General features: G+C 41.5%; 1 pseudogene; it reads left to right on the top strand.

Moving 5' to 3' along the window:
* The first annotated feature begins 357 nt into the window (after positions 1–357).
* On the top strand, positions 358–3,365 carry LOC115373712 (uncharacterized; annotated as a pseudogene).
* Positions 3,366–7,888: the final 4,523 nt, after the last annotated feature.

Genomic DNA, 7,888 nt, shown 5'->3' with positions numbered 1-7,888 from the left:
GAGGATGATTTGTCAACACTGTCATACTGTGTGTCACCACTGTCAGACAGAGCACCTGACAGTGTTGACAAAAACACACTTTTTTTGGATGCCATGCATGAATTCTACACAGGAGCCATTTTCTTCTCCCACTCTAGCTAGCTAACTCTGACTCCTTCTTCTTCTTGGACTGCCTAAATTTGTGACATAATTTAGAAGACCCTACAAGGCAGAACAAATCTCAATCCAGACCAGATATGCCAGTTACTGGATTTGTGCCTCAACACCACATACTTCCAGTTTAACGGTAAATTTTACAGGCAAAAGCATGGCTGTGCTATGGGCTCACCAGTATCCACCATTGTAGCCAATTTATACATGGAATTGGTAGAACGCAAGGCCATAAACTCATACAAAGGAACGCGTCCAAGCCATTGGTTCAGGTATGTGGATGACACATGGGTAAAGATCAAAACCCAAGATGTACAGGCTTTCACTGATCACATCAACTCAGTGGACAAAAACATCAAGTTCACTGGAGAAGATGGTAAAGACAACCACTTACTGTTTTTGGATTGTGATGTGCACTTTGATGAGGAAAGGAGCCTCCACATTGGGGTATACAGGAAACCCACTCACACAGACCAATACCTTCTTTTTGACTCACACCATCCAATGGAGCACAAACTGGGAGTTATCAGAACTTTGCAACACAGGGCAGATAACGTACCAACCTCCACTCGGGCCCAAGCTGAAGAACACAAACATCTAAGGGGAGCCCTGATAACTTGTGGCTACCCGAGTTGGACTTTTGGCAAAACATGCTCCAGAAAGAATACCAACACTGAGGATGCTGAGAAAATGAAAGACAAACGCAAAAATATTGTGATTCCATATGTGTCTGGGGTTTCAGAGAACCTCAGGAGGATTTTTAACAAACATCAAATCCCTGTAAGTTTCAAACCCGGAAACACTCTCAGGCAGAAACTGGTTCATCCAAAAGACAGGATACTACACAACCAGAAGAGCAACCTAATATATGCTGTCCAATACAGTGAGGAATGCAAGGACTTATACATTGAGGAAACAAAACAACCACTGAACAAGCGCATGACCCAACACAAAAGGGCGAACTCCTCAGGTCCAGTCTCAGCTGTCTATTTACATCTATAGGATAAGGCACACTCCTTTGAAGACAGCAATGTTAAGATTTTGGACAGGGAGGACAAATGGTTTGAGAGAGGAGTAAAAGAAGCCATCTATGTGACAGTGGAAAAACCATCCCTTAACAGGGGAGAGGGTCTGCGGCACCACCTATCTCCGATTTACAATGTTGCCCTTTCATCGGTACCCAGGAGGATCAACAAATAAACCTCAGACGACTCTCAATGATCGTTGTTCACCAGGGTTTCACTTGACTCTAACGACTGTCGCTTCACCAGACCACAACAATGGTCCAGTGAAACCAGCACCTCACGACTGCCGTTCACATGAGACCATAATAATGGTCAAATACCTGGTCCTGGACCTTACTCCACTGTCTTGGTCAGACTAGTGCGGACCAGAAAGACCGATGCATACGAACTGATGAAGCCCCTTGGATGAAAGGCGAAACGTCTTCCTAAGACAAATACAAGTCCAGTTGCCTATGATTCAATTTGCCCAAAGAGAACAATGACCTGGATAAATGAGAATATCCATAGACAATTTAGAAGAATTCTCCATATACAAAGGAGACAGTGTTGACGCATCATGGTTGTGACACTAGTTATATCAATAAATATGTGAAAATTACTGAAAAAATAGCAAACTTACAGGAGCTTGTGTGGTCTTGCCTAATTCAGTGGATGTAGCAGAGTGGAAAGGGGTCCTCAGGAATATGGCTGACCATGTAGTTGTCTGATTTAAATGCATATAAATATCTGACTGTGTTGACAAAAACCTGGAACACGTTTTTGGCAAGCATGAATTTAAAGTAAATATAATTAAAAATCAGTGGATTTTAGTTTTAAATCTCTTTTCAATTCACTCTTTCATCTCATATATACCACAGGCGTGGTCACCCAGCTTATCAGAGAGGCGAGAGAGGGCAAAGGGGACCTGACTGTACTGTGACTGGACCTTACCAATGCCTATAGCTCAATACCTCATAAGCTGGTTGAGGTTGCACTGGAGAAGCACCATGTACCCCAGATGGTGACAGATTTAATCCTGGACTACTATGGTAAGTTCAGCTTGAGAGTCACTGGCCAGTTAACATCGGACTGGCACCAGTTGGAGGTGGGGATAATCGCCGGCTGTACCATCTCGGTGACCCTGTTTTCGCTGGCAATGAACATGCTGGTCAAGAAATGGAGTGTTGAGGGCCTCTCAGCAAGTAAGAGTGCGGCAACCGCCCATCAGGACCTTCATGGATGACCTAACCGTGACAACTGCAGTGCCGGGAGCCAGGTGGATCCTCCAGGGACTGGAGAAGCTCATGACATGGGCACATATGAGTTTCAAACCTGCAAAGTCCCGATCCTTGGTTCTGAAGAAGGGGAGCGTCACTGACAAGTTCCGCTTCAGGCTGGGTGAAGACCAGATCCCATCTGTTACAGAAAAACCTGTGAAGAGCCTTGATAAGGTCTTCAACTGCAGCCTGCATAAAGGCTACTACTGCCGACTTGGAGCGCTGGTTAAGAGCTGTGGACAAGTCAGGACTTCCTGAAAGATTCAAGACATGGGTCTACCAGCACGGCATCTTCCCAATCCTCTGGCCTCTACTCATTTATGAAGTCCCCATGACGGTAGTGGAAGGCTTGGAGCGCAAGGTGAGCAGCTGTCTGCGCAGATGGCTGGGCTTGCCACACAGCCTGAGCAGCGTTGCATTCTATGGGAACAGCAATAAGCTCAGGCTTCCATTCAGCTCAGTCAAGGAGGAATTCATGGTGGCACGAGCACGAGAACACCTGCAGTACACCGGATTGAGAGACGCCAAAGTGTCTGGTGCAGGGATCGAGGTGAGGACGGGGAGGAAGTGGAGTGCAGGTGGGGCAGTCCAGCAGGCAGAAGCTCGACTTCAGCACAAGGCCCTTCTTGGGAGTGTGGAGCAGGGCAGAGCAGGATTTGGGAGTTCAACATGTGGCCGATATGACACTGCCAGCAGGAGGGAGAGACAGAAACTGGTGCAAGCGGAGGTGTGCACTTCAGTGGAAGAAGAGCGGGTGACCAAAACCGTGGCAATGCGACAACAGGGTGCCTGGTTGAGATGGGAACAGGCAATGGAGAGGAATGTCACCTGGCAGGACATGTGGAGGTGGAACCCCCAGAGGATCAAATTCTTGATTCAGGGGATCTACAGTGTCCTCCTGCTGTCCAAGTTAGAGCATCATAAGATGTATTAAAAAACTCACAGTTTCATATTAAATTGAAATGATAAGATCTTGTCAGAGGACACATGCTTTTGTGGGTAATGGCCTAGTACATAATCAAATAATTAATACAATTATCAACAAACATATGAAAAATGTGTTATATTTGTGCAGAACATCCTCAGATGATCAACCCTGATTTAAAATAACAAAATGTGATTCCTTTTCAAAGGAATTGGCACAACTCTCAGTGGGACATGTTTTTGCCAAAGTCTCAAGAATCAGTGTTATGCAACATGTATACATTAAATATTATTTGTATATGAAGGATGCTGTTACATACACAGCAAATTCTGGTCTTTGGAATAAACTCTCTGTGAGTTTATATCAACTATATTTGAGTGTACACCATCGAATGAGACCATCGAATACACTCTAGAGCAAAGTTAAAGTAACTCTTTTCTGGGAGATGATCTTTTAACCCTGCTCAGGAGTTAAAACTGAACTTTTGGGGGAGTTAAAATAATAATCTCATGTAGAGTAAAATACAACTCTCACCTTGAGTTAACTGTAATGTGAACTCTTTCATAGTGTTAACAGTTAACACTTAAGACTATGTTTAATTTAACACTTAATGGAGTTAATATTTAGAAACACTAAAAATATTTACGGAGAAATGACTACAAAAAAACTGATTACTACTATTTTTTATTTAAAAAAACATTTTCTAACAATGCTGTATGGATACCAACTGTAAACATGTTTCAGCAAACATTAACATTGCACAATGTAGAAATACAAACAAAAACCCCGTGTGGGCGAGAGTTTTGGCTGTCACTCAAACTCACGCTGTTACTCATGAGCTGGTGCTGTCCTTGATGGGTGATTTTAAACGATAGGCCTACTGAGAGAGCCTTTGTGTGCCAATGATTATGCTGTGGCGTGCCAACTGTGGCACGCACGCCTGAGGTTGCCGACCCCTGGTTTATAATGTTCGGCAACAGCAGCAACTAGTGCCAGTGCAAATCATCCTCTGGTACCAGATCACCAAATATCAAAGGTATGTTTGTGATCAAACACAGTGTTTGCGATGCGTTTAATCCCACCATGTCCTCCACACTCAAAGTTAATATTCGTTGGTTTGTTTTTCTTTTCCAGATAGCCATAATCAAAAGCATATAGCCTATTTAACAAGCTTTCTTCAGAAATGAAATGTTCGATCAAATATAGAAAGAGTAATTTCACCTCATATTTACCAACACCTTCCAAAATATCATGAAAGTAATGAAATATTGCAATGTATTAATGCTCTTAGCTAGTATAATGTTGATCATTAAGAACTGGTGATCTTAAAGTCAAATGTGCACTGTAATAAATTACCAGCATTTCACAATAATTAACAGTATTATTTTACAGTAACTTGTTGTAATTAAGTTCCCCTGTAAAAATGAATACCTGTAAAAACTACAGTATCCTTGGATTTTACAGCATTTAACTGTTATTTTACAGTAAAATCCTGCATATCAAAACACCCTGTTATGTCACAACAAGGTCTGTAATATCACAGCAACACAGTAAAAAAAAAAAAAAAAATGCAAGGATTTCACAGCATTCAACAGTATTATTACAGTGAAATTTTGTATTCAAATATTCCCTGGTAAGTCACATGACATAACCAAACTCAGCACTGAACCTGAAGAGGCCATTTCCCTCTTCTGTTCTGGGCTGAATGGAGAAGGTGAGCTGCATGCATAACGTTTGCAGTGACCCATGGTATTTTAAATGATATTAGCACTATTAGCTAACTAGCTAACGTTAGCTAGCTGTAGCATTTGCCCGTGTGGTCTGATATAGGCTAGCTAACGCTAGCTAGCTAACGCTAGCATTTGTTATTTAAATTTGAATACCTAAATACTGTACATTATGCTTTTACTGAACTGTTGAGTGTGCATATGATAAGATTATGAAGGATGATGACTCAACTTGATAAATGCTGCCTGCAATGCAAAAGTCTATTTAAAACTGAAACTATCTTTGCTTATTAACAGGTACTTCTTGGGCATCAATCCTGAAAGAGGCTCAAAGACCAGGAAGCAGACAACAATGAACCCTCATATGAGCATCTTTTGAGGAAACTAACTGACTTTGAGTGGGCATCATGTTTTTTTTTGTTTTTTTGTTTTTTGCTGCAGCAGTTGTCAGGCTCAGTTTTGAGTAGTTCTTTTTGTACTTTTTTTGAAGACAACTTTGCACTTCAAGATTTTTGTACAACGCTGTTGCGTGTGGATTATAGAATGTTTGAGACTGAGAGGAGCGCCTGACCCCTTCACGACATCCCTTCATCGCTCTCTCCCTTCCTCTCTTACCTTGCCATGTAGGCCTCATTCCCATCCTCTTACTGTTATTGTGACACAGCTGGGTAGTTGAATGGCAAGTTTCTGCACAGTTTCTCTGCATTTTAAGATGCTTTGAAAAGTTTGACTAGGACTAGGAAGTTGAATTTCTTGAATTATTGAATTTCTTGGCATTTATGTTGAATAACCCTTTATTTGTAAATAAATATGCCATTGGGCTAACATTGAATTTACCTCAGAGTTGTGTGTTGGTGTGTTAATTGTACAATGATTGTAAATTCACAGTAAATGGAAACTTCATCTGCATTACTTTCACAGTAAATTACTGGCCAATTTTTGCATGATTTCCACAGTATACATAGTAAATTCACAGTAAATTACTGTCAACTTGTGCATTACTTTCACAGTACACACTGTAAAAGTACAGGGCCTTGTTGTAATGATGTACAGCAAAAGGTTGTAATTCCCCAGTAATGTACTGTAATATCACAGTAATTGCTTTGTCATTGAAACTGTGAAGTTACAGTACACAGTTGTGCTTGCGCAGCAATGCATTGTAATATCACAGATGTGAAATTACAGTAAATTGCTGTGAGTACATTTCACAGTATATTGCTGTAATCCTTACTGTGAAAGTCATGCAAAACTCATGCAAATAAAAAATAATTTATTGTGAATTCACAGCGAAAAATTTTGCAGTGTATGTAAATGTTTTGTTAATAGTTATTTATTATTAAAAGGCAGAACAAAGGTATCTGGGGAAATTTCACAAATGCTCCTTTTCATCTGTAAGTTGTTGAGATTATTTGACAGTTCATTACTAAAATAATGAAGTATGACTGTTGTATTACTACCTGGCTCATCAGCAGTGTCAGATTCAATTTTCAATTCAATTCAATTCAATTTCATTTATTTGTATAGCCCAGAATCACAAATACAAATTTGTCTCAAAGGGCTTTACAGAAAAATACAACATCCTCTGTCCTTAGACCCTCACATCGGATGAGGAACAACTCCCTGAAAAACCCCTTTAACAGGGAGAAAAATAGGAAGAAACCTCAGGGGAGCAACAGAGGAGGGATCCCTCCCCAGGACGGACAGACGTGCAATAGATGTTGTAAACACAGATAACAAACAATAAAATGTATGAGGATAGATAGGTGGCGGATGAGGGATGATGACGCCAAGGCAAGCTGGATGCACCAGAGCAGCCAGGGACCCGGGCCACACAGCCACCTACACCACGACGACCTGGATCTGAAGTAGACAGAGCATGCACTCGGACAAACACACATCAACGATTCACACACACTCACACAGAGAGACAAAGGTGGCACATTAATTATCTGAATTCAGGACAGACTTCATTCAGGACAGACATCAGCAGTTTTTTCAGAATAGATGTCTCTCTGAGGGTCCTGGCCTCTCGGATAAGATAAGATAAGATAAGATAAGATAAGATAAGATAAGATAAGATAAGATAAGATAAGATATTCCTTTATTAGTCCCACAGTGGGGAAATTTCAAATGGCCTTGTCTTTAAAACCAGTGCCCCAGGAACCTGGAGGCTGTCTCTGCTCCAAACATCAACAAGAAGTCTTGTACAATCTAATAAAAAAGAGAAAGACTACCATTACACTACTGAAAGTAAACCAAGGATTTACTTTGCGCTTCGCCAACTGGGTGTGGACAGGTGGATTTTGCAAATTTGGCACGCCATGTACGCTGGCGCAGGTACTCCTCTTTCCCACCTCTGTCCCTGCTACTGGCGGAAGGGAGGAGAGAAGGCGTGGAGTGGGTTTGACACAGCCGATTCACATTAAACCAATCAAATGAGCCCCTATCCTCACCTTTAAATGTACTGCGCGAAGGCATAATGAAAGTTTACACAATTGACATGGAGGAAGAGAGCAGCAGCAACACACACTCAGGACAATGAGGCCAGTCTTGGCTTCTGGAATGTTGCTGGAGCTACCTGCCATCCATCTATCCACCCATCCATGCATCTATCCTTACATTCGTCTTCCTCATTCCCCTGTCGTTCCATTACCTACCTGCCTCACATCTCTCTTTTTCCAGTTCTGTCACCGTCTGTTCAAGTTATTGATTTTTATGAGCAAATATAAATTTAACTGTGAAGCCCCCAATTTTCATGAATGTTTTTACCTCAAAGGATAATCCTTGCCATCTTCATATAAATAC

Source organism: Myripristis murdjan, chromosome 16 (genome assembly GCF_902150065.1).
Source record: "Myripristis murdjan chromosome 16, fMyrMur1.1, whole genome shotgun sequence".
In the NCBI taxonomy this organism is placed as follows: Eukaryota; Metazoa; Chordata; class Actinopteri; order Holocentriformes; family Holocentridae; genus Myripristis; species Myripristis murdjan.
Note: the sequence above shows the minus strand (reverse complement) of the source record. Positions and strands in the feature narration are given on the sequence as shown.